Raw genomic sequence first — 17,577 nt, 5'->3', positions numbered from 1 at the left:
AGCAATCACTTATAAGAACATTATAAAAAATATTACTCGTCAAGGATGTAGCCAGACTGGGGGGTCTCTGTGTGACGAATGAGGAAGAAAAGGGCAGAACACACTCCTACCCACATGAATGAGTAATTTGCAAACAACAATGTTTCTTCCATGATTTCTAATATTGAGTTTTCCATTAAAATTTAAAAAGTACTCTTTGGGATAGCATTGCAGATTTCGAAATGGGGAGGGGAAACATCTTGCTTCCTTCTCAGCCTCTTTAATGCTTTCTCTGCCAGCTACAGTGTGTCAAGCATTTGTCCTTCATGAAAAATGTTGCTGAGATGACTGCTAAAGAAATCTCAAGCAACCCCAAGAAACTGGTCTATCCAATTTGTTTTCATTTTTGGGTATTGTTTCTAATTGGAAAATTTAAGAAAGCCATTCTTCTCATCTGTTTTCTGGGATGATATCCCCCCAAAAGAAGGAATATTCATTGGATGTTGTTTAATTCTCCACTTCACTTCACTTGGGCTCTGTAAATAGATCTCTGATTTAGTTCTGATAGATGTATGCGATATCATAGCCACAAGGGGCTGAGAGACCATCTAAGCCTGTTTTTCCTCAACTGAGTAATGTAGAGACCACTTTTAAAAGGGGAAAAATTCCGACTGACCCCCAGTGTCACTTAAATTATTTTTAGAATGCTATTAAAGTAGGAGTATAATAATACAAAGGAAATGTATAGTTTAACATATATTGCTACATATAAATATATATCTTTAAACATGCACATAAAACTAGGTATCAACTTAGAACATGTGTGATAATTACCTTCTCCCACTCCTTTCTTCTAGTCAAAGGAGGACACCTGCATCATATACAGGGCTTTTGTTTAGCTGGAACATATCTTTTGTCTAATACGCCCACCTTTGTGGGGGTTTTGTCTGCCTTTTAACAATTGCAGCAACACTGTACTTGGTTACCATTCAACTGTTAACACAAACACATAAATGGACAGAAAAATAGCATGACAGTACTTCATTATAAGACTCTACCTTTGGAAACTTTAAAATAAATGATCATAGTAGTGGGAAAAACAACATTGGAATATTCTAAGAGCAACAGTCTCCCCTAATACATCTGCAGAGTCTGGTTTGAGAAACCTCAGTCTAGACCAGTCCTTTTCTTTTCTAAAAGGACAACTGTTAAGCAAAGTCGTAAACAAGCCAGAAGTAGACCTAGAACCAGAATCTAGAACTGAACCAGTGAAGTACAGTAAATTTCCTGCAAAGCAATTTTGCTTCTATTCGTATAATTTGGACTTATCTAAGAGCAGAGTCACAGTAACACCACTTTGCATTATCTCCCCTGACACTGGGAGGTTTATATCACTTAGGGACTCACAAAGTTTAGTCCCTTTACTGTTGTTACCAGCTTTTTACTTGAAGTCCTATTTGTTGTGACAAGAGAATCGATGTCTTACTTTTATGTTGATGCTATTAGTATTGAAAGTATGAGGAACAGGTGATAATAGGAAAAGTTTCTGGAAAAAAAAAAAAAACAGGTTAGGAAAAAAGATCAAGGCTCCTGGCCCTGGCATTGTGCATTTGGCCAAGGCAATGAGTTTAGATAGTTGGAACAGTGACAAGTTCTAAGACTTGTAGAGAGTCGTTACTGAGGTCCTAAATCCCATGTTTATCCCCAGATAAACATAAAAGTCGCTGGCTGAGGAGCTATCCACATTTCTTCTCTCGACCTCAGTTTCCCGATGTGTATGGTGAGGCTGTCAGTGAAGCTTTCAGCTCTGCTATTATATGATGATATAAATGAGCGGATTGTCGCTGCCCTGCTCTTTTCACTTTATTTCCCCCCTGTAATTTGGTTCATATGAGACATGTCATATGAAATGTGATATATCCAAGCAAAATACAGTTTGCTCTGAGATGTTTTTGATGCCCTTAAAATGAGAGAGACGTAAATTGTTTTATGCTTCATGGTTAGGTACATTGATCACAAGTGCAAATGGGTTCAATTTTACTTGCTATCCTTTCTATTTTATTTTAGTTTTTAAATTTAATTTAAAGTTTTGAGCGAAGTACTATGTTGTACCTGTATAAAGGCAGAAATTACAGGAATAATTTGTTGTCCCCATCAAATGAAACACGCAGTGGTGTTTATGTGACACCTTGAAGGATGGATAGGATTTGGAAGTCCAATAGGTAAAAATGGACGGCATTTGAAGTTGGGGAGGAGGCTGGTCAGATGAGCCTGGTATGTTCACGAAATACCGAAGAGCAAGGGAGCGGTGAAGAGTCGGCAGAAAGGCGGTAGGACTTTTGGAGAGGAGCCAGGCTGCCAGGGCCTTGAATGGCAGGCAGAGGAGTGTGAACTTGATAAGCAGACAACAAGAAGATGTTCTCAGAGAAGCTGAGCATTAAACAGCAAGTCACGCTGGTTGGTTTTGTTTGCTCTTTGAGGATGATGTGTTCTTTCCCTCCTCTAAAACTCCCTGAGCACTTTGACCCTTCTTGAAGACTGCTTTGGGTGACCTTAAAAAACTCACTTGGGCTTTAGTTTCCTCATCTGTAAAACGAGGGCATGAGAGTAGATAAGATGGACATGATTCACTGTCAGTCTCTCTGTCTGTGTCTTTCCTAAGACACTCCCGCGATGGCATCTCATCGGTGAAGAGTCTCACTTTTAACAGCATATATCTCCTACCTGTGTGCAGGTGGGAAGATATGTGTCATTTGGGAAAACAAATCCCGCAGATGATTCTCCTACCAACTTTAAAATCATTAGACTCCATAAATTTTAAAAGTTTTTCCCAGTATACAGAAAAAAATGAATCACGTTTTTATAAGGTATGATCCTTTTGGCTGCAATTAACAGAATACCCATCTAAAGGTGGCTGAAAGGACACCTAAAGTCCCTAAAAAGGACATTTTATTATGTCACATCCAGAGGTAGGTTGTTCTAGAACTACTTAATCCAGTGGCTCAGTAATGTCCTCAGAGCTGTGTTTTTTCTTCTTCCTGGTCTTTCTACTCTTTAATCTTTCTGCAATCTTTCTGACTCTATGTCATCCTCAGCATCTTCAGAGAGATGGTGTCTCCCCTCTTGGTTGCAAAATGGCTGCAGCAGCTCCAGATATCATATGCAGAAAAATCTATGTCTGATGAAGGGAAAGAGGGGGCATTTCTTATTTTTTCTTGTATTATGCAGGAAAACCTCTAGCCAACTTGCCTCAGGTTCTGTTGGCCAGATAAGCAATAGTCACATACTCATTCTTAGCTGCAAGAGAGGGTTAGAATGTGGGTATATAGTGAGAGGTAATTCTGCCTCAATAGGAGAAAGGGGGAGGAAAATGGGTGTTGGGAAATCAACTAATAGTGACTGCCACATGTGTCCTTTTTCCAACACTTATCTTATTACCACCTCCCCCCTTCCTTTATGTAGCCGCTGGCTAATTAAAGCTAAGTATTTAGCATAAATCAGGGCTTTTGTGAATTACCTGAATAATTAGAGTCATTGTAAGCCCAGGGCCCTTATTTTATTTCATCCAAAAGTTTAATGATAAATGGGCTTCCATTGCCCAAAATGAGCTTCTCTGGTGCCGAAACCGGATGTAATTTTTTTTTTATTGAATTGGGCTTTAGGAAAATAACTTAAAGTGTACAGGGATTGTGATAAAGAACAGCTTAAATTCTCAAAATTTTTTTTTGATTTACAAATCTCCATCAGCTACCAAAAATAAGACCAGATTAAAGGGGTATGTGAATATTTAATGTGAAATTAGGAATATGTTGCTAAAAATCAGGAACGAGTTTAGAGCTATGACCATGAATAAATTGTGAAATATCAGCTTACTTCTCTGCTACAACACTGACCTAAAGAAGCTTTTCTGTTTCCCCAGCAACCTCACAAGACATTAGCTTGCTTCCCTCAGAGTAAATTAAATGTGATTTTCAAGTACCACACTTCATTATTTCAGAAATCACAATACCTTGCAGAAATAAGAACATTTCATAAATCATATTGGAGTTTATTTTTAAGCCAGAGCAGAGAAAGTATTTATTTGGTAAATTTTTTCTAAGTCTACTAAATTTCCAAGGACTTATAAATTATCTCCATAAGGAAGTGGTAAATGGGACATAGTCTATTCAGTTTATTTAAAATACATTAGTGATTGCCTGGTCATATTTTTTAAAAGGAGTTTTATTTACCAGGTACATGAGAAAGATAAAACCCACATCTCAGACGAACTATCGAACTTTATGATCAACAGCTCCAGAGGATAAAAATTGTATAAATGCTAACAATCCTTTTCTAAAGTCAAGTTCTCTTGTTCATGCATCCTAAGTTCATGCATCTGCACTTAGTACATATATTATGTATGTCTTATACACACATGGGTATACCCACATATACACATTCCATGCGGTGTGTACCCAAAAGTGGTATATTTTAAGTTTTGGATAAATGATTATTTTAACATTGAAGCGGTCTCTAGCCACGTCATTTAAAAAAAAACTCTTATAACCCAAATTGACATCAGAACTTATTTTTTAAACTCTTTAATAATCAGCTTTTAAAGGGCTTTTGAATTTAACCTGTATCTCTAGTACTTAGCCCAGTCTGCGTTAGATGGGCTTTATCCGGGTACACAACTGGCTCCCGACTAGACTGTGAGTAACTTTAAACTGGGTGAGTGTCCTGTTTATGAGCCATCTGTGGAAGCAAGCAAGGTGTCTTGTGACAGGTAAGTCATCAATAATGTTTCTTTAATCAAATCGCTTAGTATGTGGCTAGAGCTAAGACTTTGCTTTCTCCAGAGTGGTGGTCTCCAGAGTGGGTAAGATAATCCATCCAGGAAGTAGAAAGGAAATATGAAAATTTGCATTTATTTCAATCTTAATAAGAAATAAATGGATCTTCAGTAATCGTTATAATATGTGATTTGCTAGTGGTCCAAGCATATAATTTAATATATATATATATATTAGGAGCACATGCTCAGATATTATCACTGGTAAGGGTAGAGATTACAGAAGTTTGGAGACCACTGCTTGAGTTGTAGAACGTGCAGGTGGGCTAGATTCCTGATGTGGGAGGCACCCTGTCCTCCAGACCTTCTTGAGCTGCTGACAGATGCTCTGAATTCTTCCACGTTATCTCTTTCTTTGTTATGGTCAGGAGTATAGACGGGAGTCAGTCAGATCCGGACTTGAATTCTCGTGCTGTTACTTGGATTTATATGACCTTAGATAAAACAGTTTACTTCCTAGTCTTTTTTCCTTTAAAATGGGGATAAAAATGCATACCTTACAGGGTAGTTGTGAAAGTCAGTAGATAATCAAGTAATTAATATTTGGTTAAAACTCAGCAAATGTTAGCTACTTTCATCATACACATGTAGGCTGTCGGAAATCAGTCATCAGTACTTTTGCATAAATGAGTTTGGGATTCTTTTTAAAATTGTGATAAAAACACACATAACATAAAATTTACCATTTTAACCATTTTCAAGTGAAAAATTCAGTGGCATCGCTATGCTCTGAGTGTGTCTTCCAAAACTCAGACGTTGAAATCCCGGCCCCCAAAGATGATGGTATCAGGTGGTGGGGACTTTGGGAGGTGCTTTCAGTCATAAGAGTGGAGGCTTCACAAATGCGAGCGGTGCTCTCATAAACGAGGTTCCAGAGAGATGTCGAGTCCCTTTGGCCATGTGACGACGCAGCGAAAAGGCACTGGCTGAGAACCAGGACGAGGGCCCTACTGAGAATACAGCCATGTGGTGCCTTGATCTCAGACTTCCAGCTTCCAGAGCTGTGAGAAATAAATTTCTCTTGTTTGCCAGTTATCCCGTGTGTGGGATTTTGTTGTAGCAGCCTGAATGGACTGAGGCAAGCATTTAGTACATTGACAATGTTGTGCAGCCATTGCCACTGCCTAATTCCAGGAACTGTTTCATCACCACACATGGAAAACCCCATACCAACTAAGCAGTCACTTCCTATTCCTGATTGCTCCTTCCCCCCAATCCCTGGAAACCATGAATCGGCTTTGTGTCTCTATGGATTTGCCTGTTTTGAATATTTCATATAAGTGGGATCATATATTATTGGGTCTTTTATGACTGGCCTCTTTCACTTGCATGTTTGCAAGGTTAATTCCTGTTGTAGCACGTATCAGAAGTTCATTCTTCTTAATAGCTGAGTAATATTCCATTGTATGATACCCTACATTTTATTTTTCCAACCATCAGTTGATGGACATTTGGGTTGTTTCCACCTTTTGACTACTGTAGATAGTACTGCTGTGGACATTTGTGTAGACAGTTATGTGTGGACATATGATTTCAACACGGATGTACCTAGAAACAGAATTCTGGATCATAATGGTTGGAGCTTGAACATTCAGTCTTGGGTGTCCATATGGGAGGACATGAGAATCGTCATGTAAGTGGCATAGCCTGCGTTGGAGTGGGAGGAGAGGAAGGGGTGGTCTGGGGTCAAGGGGCTGGTGCTCCACTCACTGCCACATTCTGACTCAGCACTACTAGGGATTTGAGAATTCTGTATTTGAAACTGGCCTTCTGTGAGGCTGCAGGTGCTGTCATTTCATTTTCCCAGAAATCTCATGGCAGATCTTTTTGCCCAGGGCACATCTTCAAGGAGGCTAAGTGTTTCTCTTGTAAGATGCTATGTCGTAAACTCCTTCTAATCCAGGGGAGGGGGTTATTGAATTTCATATTCTACTAGAAGAAGAAGCCTCATCACATTGTTGGGGTAGGTGTTGGGCGAGGATTGGTAGCACCATCAGGAAGAGACTCATGTCTCTGCTCTCCTAGTTCAGTGAGTTAGCCATTTGGTAGCATGATCCATCATCTCTGCCCAAGCACAATGGCCTTGAACTGGAAGTTCCCTTGAATTCCAGCCCCAGGAGTATTTTTCAGAGACAGGTAGGTAAGTTGGATCATTCTACCTTGTTTTCCAAAAACCTATATATTTTTTTCTTAATTGAGTAAAACTGAAAGTCCCACTCTAGGGGCGCCTGGAGGCTTAGTTGGTTAAGGATCTGACTCTCGGTTTTGGCTCAGGTCATGATCTCATGGGTTGTAGGATCAAGCCCCGCATCCAGCTCTCCGTTCATCGGGGAGTCTGCTTGAAGATTCTCTCCTTTTGTCCACCCCCCACTCATGCACGTGCGCTCTCTCTCTCTCTCTCAAATAAATAAAAAAATCTTTAAAAACAAGAATTAAAGTCCCACTCTAGCTACTATAAAATTAAAACTCTTCCCTGATAACTTCAAGCTGATACCTGGCTGAAGACAGGGACAGAAGTTTTAAGTTTGTTCTTCAATCTCCTGAAGTCTCCTTTTTGCTTTCTGCCCTCCCACTTAGGGTTACTGAAGTCACAGATGACTTTTTGTGATTTTAAAGTAATTTCCTACTATACCAGGTACCCAACCTTGGACTTTACACTTGTAAATGTAAGATGGGATTCCCTTCACCTACTCAGGACTCTTCCTGAGTACTCCCTGCTCCCTGTGACCTTGAGGAATAATGGGGTTCCTTGGTCAGTGATGAGATGACTTCCTCACAAATCAGCTGAGTTTGTGTGAGTCCCTCCTGGGGCTTAAACCTAACTAAGCCAGCCTTGAATGATTCCTTTATCCCTGATATTTTTGTAAAGATTGTATTGATCAGTTATTAATGCCAAAGACATGTATCTTATAAAGCAAAACAAGAACAAATACAAAACAAATCACCTCGTTTATTTATTCCCCGTACATGTGTTTGGCCCCAGACCTCAGCTAGGGTATGCGGATCTAGAAGACGAAGGCATGAGTCTCTGCCTAAACTAGGAAGACCCCGCAAGATTATGTCACGTAACAATTGTGATGCTTATCTTTGAGTTTGTAAATGTAAGAATTTACAAGACCTGCAGTAAAACAAGACACCATGTCTCACTGTGGCTGAACCCTGTGGAGGACGCCAACTGCTTAAAACGTCAAAGGAGGGAGAAACTTCTCCAAGGGTACGAATTTGGTTGAGAGAGTATTTGAGAGAGCAAATGCTCTCAGGGCAATGAGGTTTGACTCACGCAGCTCCGTGGACGTGCCGTGGTTGTGGATGCCTTCCAGTATGGCAGTAGTGTCTGTAAGGTCATGATCATCCACACATTTGGGGCTATTTTGAATCTTTTAATCTCTTTAAGTGTGCTATATAGAGTATAGTATTTGTGTGTGCCCTGTTCACAGAGCCCCCGGGAACCAGGATTCTAGTGAAACTTGCTTCTGCTTGCTGATGAACTGTTGTTGAAGCCTCATGGAGTGCCAGGAGCGAATTCAGAGAAGAGAGAGGTGCTTTCTGGGCAGGGAGAATTAGGAAAGGCTTCATATACAGTCTGGGATCTGAGCTAGATCTTGAAACCCATCGCACAAATACAGGATAGAAGAAATGAGCCTAGCAGCTCATGGGAAAAGGGGCTGGAGATTCTAGTCCATAGTAAGACCATGGGTTACTATATTCCTTCACACTTTAGCACATCTATATTGGGGAAACTGCTAGAGATTGGGAGCTGAATTAGGCATGGTAGTGCCCTGGGGAATGCTCACAGTTTAGTTGGGGAAGATATGCTAATAGATAGCCGTTAGAGGTGGGAAACTATCACCTGTCACTGGAAAATAATTAGGAAGACCCTGAGCATAGGGTTCAAGACAGCATGTGGTGAGAATTGGCCAGAGGCCCAATTGTTGAGGGCCGTTACATTATAAAGAGCTCATGCTTCATCATACATGAGTCGAGAGTGCAAGATGTGATCGTCCAAGAATTTATCCTATTTCCACTGTTCAAAGATGTCATCTGTTGCTTACAACTTGCATCATTGATCCCAAAAGACTTCTGTTGGGAAAGAAAGTGCTTTACGCTAAGTGTATACAGTTACTTCTCACTTTCAGACATGAAAGTGTAAAAACCATAAGCCTCAGAATTGAGGAAAGACGTGATTTGATGTAAGGATGAATTAATTGATGTTTAGGGTCTATAATGACGGAGGTGGTGCTTGCTTGGAAGATCATAATACTCCCGTCTGTCTTTTCTGGTTCGTTTTAAAGGGACCATCTGGACAAACTAAGCGCATGGGGAGAAAAGTGACGAGGCTAGGGAAAGAATTCAGCATTTCCTCTATGACAAGGACACAGGCATCCCTAGCACTCCTGTGTACTCCACACTTCATCTATCCGCAACACTCTCTTGCTGCTCTCAAGACCCAAATTTTATCCGTCTTCTCCACTAGATTCTGAAATTTCACGAGGTAGCGAGTGCTGTTCCCTGCCATATCCCTAGTACCCAGCGCACCACTTGGGCGGAAATCTGGCCTTTAATATGGGTTGAATGAGGGGCACCTGGGTGGCTCAGTGGGTTAAAGCCCCTGCCTTCAGCTCGGGTCATGATCCCAGGGTCCTGGGATCGAGCCCCCGTGTCAGGCTCTCTGCTCAGCAGGGAGCCTTCTTCCCACCCTACCCCCTCTACCTGCCTCTCTGCCTACTTGTGATCTCTGTCTGTCAAATAAATAATTAAAATCTTAAAAAAATATATGGGTTGAATGAATGAAGGGGTGAATGAGAGCCTGAGGTGTAGAGAGGGAGACAAGGAGGGCAAATCCCTAGCATGGAGCCAGAGAATGAGGCCCAAGAGGTATGGAAAGAAACTCTAGGGAGATAGACTGGTCTCCAATAAAGAGAATTCTTATCTTCTCGTCACCTAAAAATAAAATGGTATTTATGTACTGGAGCAGCTTTCCACCTGCTTTGGAGGCAGTCTCATGAAACCCGTGGCCAGTCTTCCCAGAAGAAAGAAAAAGCTCATACACACATACAAGCACAGCTCGCAGATACTGTCAAGGTGTTCAACAGACTTCCCATAGCCCGTCTGCGGACCCTACGTGAAGAATCCCAGTTCGTCACTTTGCAGTTAATGAATCACCTTCACATGCATCATCTTAGCAGTAGTGACACTGTGGGGACAATAAGGCTGGACCACAAAACCCATTGTGCACATGAAGAAAATGAAGCCCCGAGAGGTTAAGCCATTTGCCCAAGGTCACAGAGTCTGTAGCTCCTGCAGGGTCTTGGGGACACGAGTCCAGGTGTACTAGACTCCAGATTCCGAGGGCTCTGCCACGCGCCACTCTTGTTTCCGCCTCTCCGAAGCCCTCAAACAGACTAGTTAAGCTCTTGGCCGGCAGAGATGACGTGAGCCTTGACAGAGCGGCTGCGAGACACTTGCTAAATGTCGAAAATACAAGTCAGAAAGCGCCGGGTGCGTGTTTGCCCTCCAAGAGGCTGAGGAGTGCGGCAGCAAAGGGGAGACCCTCCAGCTTGGAATCTCATTGTAGCCGCTTCCTGGGTGTGTGATCTTAGGCTGTTTGTTTCCGTTCCTTTATCTTCGAATGGAGATGATAATGCCTTCCTGTTAGTGACAGGCTGAAATCGCACAATACGTGCACGTGCTTAGTATGGTACCTGGCACTTGGTAAACAGCCAGTAAACTTTGGCCCCGCTCAATGAATTCTAACTAGCGTGGAAGTGGTTTTTATTTCCGTGCGTCTCTAAGGAGGGAGTCCTGGCCCTCAGGACTGGTGCTGGAGGTGTGAGGGAGTTTTTCTCTGTCTTTCTCTAAACTGTGAGGTCGCCTGAATATGCGGCTTTAACCCATGCCACACCGGACACTGGCCTCTTCAAGTTTGTTTGTTTTATTTTTAACAGTAGGTGTAGAAATCAGAAAAATGAGCGGCAATGACCGTAACTTTTATGGTTTCAGTTGACAAAGAACCTTATATTTAATATTTGTATTTTGAAAATAAAATAACATGCCCATATTTTTCCCAATTTCAAGCAGCCTCAAGAAAGAGAAAAAGGGCGCATGATGAAGTTTCCCCTTCAAAAGTAGGGGTTCCTTTAAATTGGCTAAGTGTTTAAAACAGCTATAGAAGGTTTAGAGGTATTTGTAGAGTAAGTTAAGAATTGTCACTTAGGAAATGCTGAGTGTCAGGGCAAGACAAAGAGTGGGGTAGCCGCTAGTGTGCTGGGAATTGTGTAAAACCCACAGCTTCTGACATTCCTACAGTGAAACAGAAGAAGTATTAGGCCTCCCTTGATGATTTTTGTCCTTGTCACTAATATCTGTAAACTTCCTTTTCTGGCAGATAGTTGTTGGGTTTGGAAAGATGGTTGGTGAACAGGCACCTTCAGATTTGTATGGGAGAGAATGTTTAAATTGGCGGTGGACACACGAATGTCTTGACGAAGTGACTTGAGGGTTTATCTTACCACTTTTTCTAGCAATAGAGTTTTCTAAGCCTCTTTCTTCCCTCCTAATAAAAGCGGTTGGAATGTTTTCTGGTTATGTGTGGCATTTGTAATTACAACCTACTCTGCGTGTTTTTGTACACTACTGAATTGTATTAGTCAAACTACTGGCAAATCCTTTTGGCTTAGGTTCCAACTACCTTTAATTTTCTTGGGTTTGAGAACAATTCCTTCAGGTTTTGAGTAACGTAAGCTACTGACCAAGATGTCAAATTTACTATGTTATACTTTTTTTTCCCTTCCGGACTGCAAATTTCTTGGATTTTTGAGCTTTCTATAGCTCTTGCAATGGAGACAAAGGCAGAAAATTCATCCATAATTTATAAAGGTCAAACAAATGGAGTAGAGACTTAGAACTCTTTAAGTGCTGGTTATTTAAAACGATGGCATCATTTTCATCTTTCTATGTAAAGTGAAGTGGAGAGTTGAGACAATTATCTAAGAGTGGGGAAGTCCTGTATTTGCCTCAATTATTTTGTTGAAAGGCTGGCTAAATTCCTTTCTTGAATGTCATGATCTGGGCTCCCTTGACCAAGGCCAAGTTTACGTCTTCTGAACTATAAAGTGAAGTATTCAGCTACGCTCTCTGAATTCGGTGTCCTTCCCAGCTTGATTTCAGTACTTCATCCGCGTAGTGGGGATACCAGTGAAGTTCATAATAACTGTCTGCCTTCCTAGGGAAAATGGAGTTAGCAGACATTTAGTATTTTAAAGCAACCTGTATAATGATGCCTTAAAGTCCAATGTGCTGTGGTTTCTGTGGTTTGGTTCTCTTCCGCAGCATACCAAATAGTGCAAATACTTGAAATTGAAAGTGCCTGATTGTGGCCTATGTTGGAATCATCCTTGAGACATCATTGTAATTAAAGGGACTGCCTCTTGAGCTCCTCTATTCCTCTATCTTTGTAGGAAGTAACAGGTGAAACGATGAGTACTCAGGGGCAAAGGGACCCTGTGCCTGTCGAGTAGAATAGTGTCTTGTTACCTGGGCTTGCTTAAGTTTTCCCATCTCTGTTGCAGTTATTACATGGTAGAATCATCAAAAAAGTTATTTTTTCTTTCTCGCCCAATCCAAATTAGTCCAAGACAAAGTTTGGTTTGTCTCTCATTTGGACACCAAAGCTGTAGAGCGAAGTGGGTGAGGTGGTTTGTCCAGAAGTTTCACATCCCTTTAGGAGATTCTGGACAAGGACTGAAGTCATGATTTCCCTTTTCTTCAGTTTCAGGGGGAGATGTAGGGTAGGTTACTTGATATAGAGCAGGGAATCTTATGGTCTGTTGTGCCATCTGAGTTGGGAAATCAGTTTAACTCAGTTTAGCCGTAAGTAATTCTGGAGAATGTGCCCGGAACGGCTGTGATATGATAGAACTGGCTGTGCCGGGAGAGCTCCCTGTCCACTACAGTCTGTTTCCCACCCCCTGCCCTGTGAACAGCAGTGTCACTTCCCATCCCGGATGCAGAAGACGCTTGCCACTTGCAGAAAGAGGGTGTCTGCCTCTCTGCAAGGAGAGGGCCAGAGTTGGAGGGGTGTGGGGTGGGAGGTCATCTTGAGTCAGGATTACCCAAGCATTCTCTGTTCCAAGACTCAGCCAAGGATCTTGATAAGAGGGAGGAAGGGGTGGGGGAAAATGTGGCGAAGGATTTCAGAAAGTCATCTGGCACTCTCCTAGGCTGCTCCCATGGCAGTTGGCGTGGAGCATGGCACAGCTCGTAGAGACTTAAGGTTGGGGGAAAGCCACATGGGGCTGTGGAAAGGGCTTGGGATTTGGGGTCACTGGGCCAGTACCCAAATCCCTCCTGAGTGACTTGAAGCAAGGCACTGCATCTCTCTGAGCCGGCCGGCTTCACAGTCCTATGATGAGCATCTTACCCAACAGTAAACCTCAACACAGATTTTAAAGATTTTATTTTTTAGTAACCTCTATACCCAAGGTGGGGCTCGAGACCGAGAGCGGCACGCTCTGCCGACGGAGCCAGCCGCGCGCCCCTGCAAAGCATTTTCTAAAACCTCAAAACACTAAACCAATATTAACTTTTGGTGTGAGAGCTCAGGACTGGAAATGTAGGTTTGAGCCATCAATATAAATATAAGAATGAAAGCTCGAGGGCAGTCTCATGAGCTTTTACTGTCATTTTAAGTCCTTAGATTATCAGATTTTTTTTTGATTATCAGATTTTATAAACCCAGACTTCTCCTATCAGTTTTGCTTCTCATGTTGTCAACCTTCCTTAATCCCCTTGACAGTGATTTTGGACCCTTCCCTTACAAAGCCATAATCCTGGCAGGTAGAATCTATGTTTATCTGTTTGAAAAGCAATTTCTACTGGTCAGCCCTGCTTCTCTGTCCTTTTACTGAGTGAGATGCCTCTTCCTGACCCCCAGAGTTAAGCTGAGGAACGAGCTAGCCCAGCTGGCCTTTTCTGCCCTGATACCTGAAAGGACTTGCCCCACAGTGTGGGGCACCAGGGCAGGAAACATAGGCACCAAAGAGGGGCCGGAACTTGAGGGAACTCCCAGTCATTCTTGAGTAACAGTGGCAGAGATTGCCGTCCCCCTGAAGGTGGCTCAGGGACAGGGGCTGCGGCAGGTGTACAGTCTGCCTGTGGTCCGGGCTGAGCGCAAGAATGAAAATGAGAATGGAGGATTAAAACTGTAGATTTTGGCTCTTCCTTATTCGGGACTTAAAGCTCATACATTTTAGTGATTATTTTCAGTGGGTCAAATAAATGATTGGGTGTGGGGGCAAGAGGCACTGAAAAGTACACACCACAGGTAGATTAAATTGTCTACAACACGTAACTTGAAACGGTCATTGCATGTCAGACTGTGGCTTTCGTCACATAGCAGGCAGTGATTTGTTATGTTCTTTTAATGTCAGCTTTCTGAAAACATCATAAATCCATAATGTAGACGAAGTGTTTAAAATTGCTAAGCTGGGAGACTCTTCCGTATGACAAAACCAAAGCAAACCTGCGACATGGCAGTGAACAACAAGAAAAGGCTACAGTTGTAAGTGCGGATGCTTAGAAAGAAGAGGAACAGCTATTCTATTCCCTGTCATTTTTGCGTGCTAGGAAGATTCGGAGTGGTATTATTTGGAGGCAGGTGTTAGACGTGCAATTATCATGAAGACGCTATGAGGAGGATGACCACACGATACAAATTTATCTTTATTCTAATATAGTTTACAGAGTTTTTTCCCTGACAAATTACACTACACTTTATGGAAATGTAACATTTTGTGTGAATGGGAAGGATAAGCCTGGTTGCATGCTAATGAGGGAGACAAAGTAGCCTCACTCTTATTTGCAACTGGCCCAGACCTTTCCATTAGCAAATTAAAATCTGTTCAAATTTATTTACTAATATATTAGGAGAAGCTTCAGGCTAACCCCTTGGCCTATATTATATAGCAAACAACTGTAGCAGTGAAAATAATTAATAGCATGTAATGCGCCTCCTGTTTTTTCTTCTTCATGCCCAGGGGTCAGCTGTATAGTGGGTTTGCCATCTGCATTCGGTTACAAGGGTATATTTACTTAAAAATTATCAATTATAGTTTTAAATGGCTTTCCTTAATTGCAGCCTTCTTATTCAAGTGTGATACATATCATATGTATGCTTTGTGTTTATTTGTATATTATATCACCTGCTCCTGACCAATTCTGAGCGGAGCCTATTCAATTGAAAATAATGTCTCCTGAAGCCTGTTGTGTTGTTTGTGTTTACAGCATAATCACAACAGCCACGGCTTTGTTTGTCCTCATTATACCAACACTGTGGCGATTAGTAATGTTCACTTTCTATATCCAGGAGAAACCTCCTCTTGATTATTTTGTGGGTCCGTATAAGAGAGGTTTGGTGGCTAATGGACCTGAAATTTGCAATATGAATGTCAGAGTCTGCAAGTCTTCCCAGGGGTAGAAGAGCAGACTGGGCTTTGCTGACCTCTGCTGTCTACTTTTAAAGGCAGTGGTGGGTTTTCTTGAGGGCCTGTTGGATGTCTCAATCTACTGAGAAGCTGCTGATCACAGTTTGGAGCAGTGGAAATGAAAGAGTGCTATGGGGTAGCAAGTGCATGTACATAGTACCAGGAGGACGCGATCTGTGTCGGTCTCACCAGAGAGTCAAGCTCGTGCACCTTTCACAGATACTATTCAAACTTTGGGGCCAGGAATTCTCACACAGGCAGTGTTATCCTTTTCTGGCATTATCCCCGAGATCTTTGTCAGAGAATTTCCCAGTATCTGGTTGGTTCAGAACAATATCTATGCTGGGATGGTTTTATGATGAGAGGGTCCTCCAGGTAAAAGCAAGTCTCAAAGAGAAGAGGCCAAAATAGAAGTATAATTTGTGGGAGTCGCTGGAGTGATTATTCCAAATGACTAGCTGGGGGAATGGGAGACTTCCAATTTCTGTCTGACAAAGGGAAAAGGTATAGTGCTTTATATTTATGGTCCAAGAAATTGTATTTTTCTTTGTCTCTAAAATTCTCCAGGTGAAGTTTTTTTTTTTTTTAAGATTTTATTTGTTTATTTGACAGACAGAGATCACAAGTAGGCAGAGAGGCAGGCAGAGAGAGAGAGAGAGAGAGAGAGAGAGAGAGAGAGAAGGAGAAGCAGGCTGCCTGCTGAGCAGAGAGCCCCATGTGGGGCTTGATCCCAGGACCCTGGGATCATGACCTGAGCTGAAGGCAGAGGCTTTAACCCACTGAGCCACCCAGGTGCCCCCAGGTGAAGTTTTTTTCCGGCCATAGTCTACTTGCTTGTGAAACTCGGAAGCGGTCATAAATCGGGGTGATGGAAAGTCAGGGCAGCTTCTCGGATGAACGCTCTGTAGCAGCCATCATGTCAGTCTCCGCCACATTTCCAGATGCCGAGAAGTGGGATGCAGGAGGGTTGTTATTTTTCTTGTCCACAGAAGCAAAGTCCTGTCACAGGGTAAAGATAGGTGTGGTTCTCGTTCCTGTTTCTGCCCAAGCCAGGCTGGACAAATGCCTTGACTCACAGCAGTCCCTTCTGTTGTGTCACATTCCCGGTCTACCAGGATCTCCTGAATAGCCTGAACAGTATGGGTGGCAGTTGTTACTGTCCTCTTTCACAGGTGGGCGAACAGGTTCAGAGATTAAGGGACGTTTATAAAAGTCCCTGATGTAAACCTGGCAGATGTGGACTAGAACCTGAACCCACAACTTAAAAGGTTTCAAAAAGATACTTAGCCCTGGGAGGATTCAGAAGTAAGAAGTCCTCAGGAAATGCACCGTCACTCTCCCTGGCATCCCTATGTCTTTGTTCCTTTTTTCCCTTACCACCCTCCTACTCTGTCCCCACAATTTCTGACCAGTGCCTTTCATCCTGCTTCTCCGTGGCAACCATGACTGGCTCTTCCCTTGACTCTGACTACTCAGAGCCCAGGGAGCCATGACAGGCCCCTTCCAGGTTTGGATCCCTACTCTTCCTCTTCTGAGGTGAAATTCGAAGACTTGCTTCTATCCTATGAGAAATGAGTCGCTTGATAATGAAAATGCTGTGCTGCTGCCATCAGTGAAACTACTTTTGCCTGTAAAATTTAGCCCCCTTTCCCTAGTGGCTGTCAGCTTCCTCTCTGCCTGTGGGATTAAGGTCTCTATTGAGAGGTGGCATAGGAATATAGGCTCTTAGGTTGTTCCTTGACATGTTGTGATCAGTCTTTTGATTATTCTGATTGATGCTTTCTCTGTAGTAATGAACTAGAGCATTGGACGTACTTCAGTGGTTCTTACCCTCAGCTGTATTCAGTCCATTTACTGTGGACTGAATAAATAATATCACAAAATAAACATACTGTAGTTTTTTAAACGTGTATGTAAGTACCATTATGCTTAGTTAAATACAAATTGACTTTAAAATATTATTGACCTGGGGCACCTGGGTGGCTCAGTCGGCTGGGCGTCTGCCTTCGGCTTGGGTCATGATCCCAGGGTCCTGGGATCGAGCCCCACGTTGGGCTGCCTGCTCATGAGGAGCCTGCTTCTCCCTCTCCCTCTACCCCTGCTCATGCTCTCTCACTCGCTCGCTCTCTGTCTCAAATAAATGAATAGAAATCTTTAAAAAAATATTGTTGACTTTATAGTAGCAGTCTACCAGTTAAGAGTTTCTAAATGAATTGGTACTACTATTATGTGGAAGACAATAAAACATTTCAGTGTTAAAATGACATCCTAATATTAAAAGAGAAA

This window comes from Enhydra lutris, unplaced genomic scaffold, assembly GCF_002288905.1.
Source record: "Enhydra lutris kenyoni isolate GAN:26980312 unplaced genomic scaffold, ASM228890v2 scaffoldscaffold65, whole genome shotgun sequence".
Taxonomy (NCBI): domain Eukaryota; kingdom Metazoa; phylum Chordata; class Mammalia; order Carnivora; family Mustelidae; genus Enhydra; species Enhydra lutris.
Note: the sequence above shows the minus strand (reverse complement) of the source record.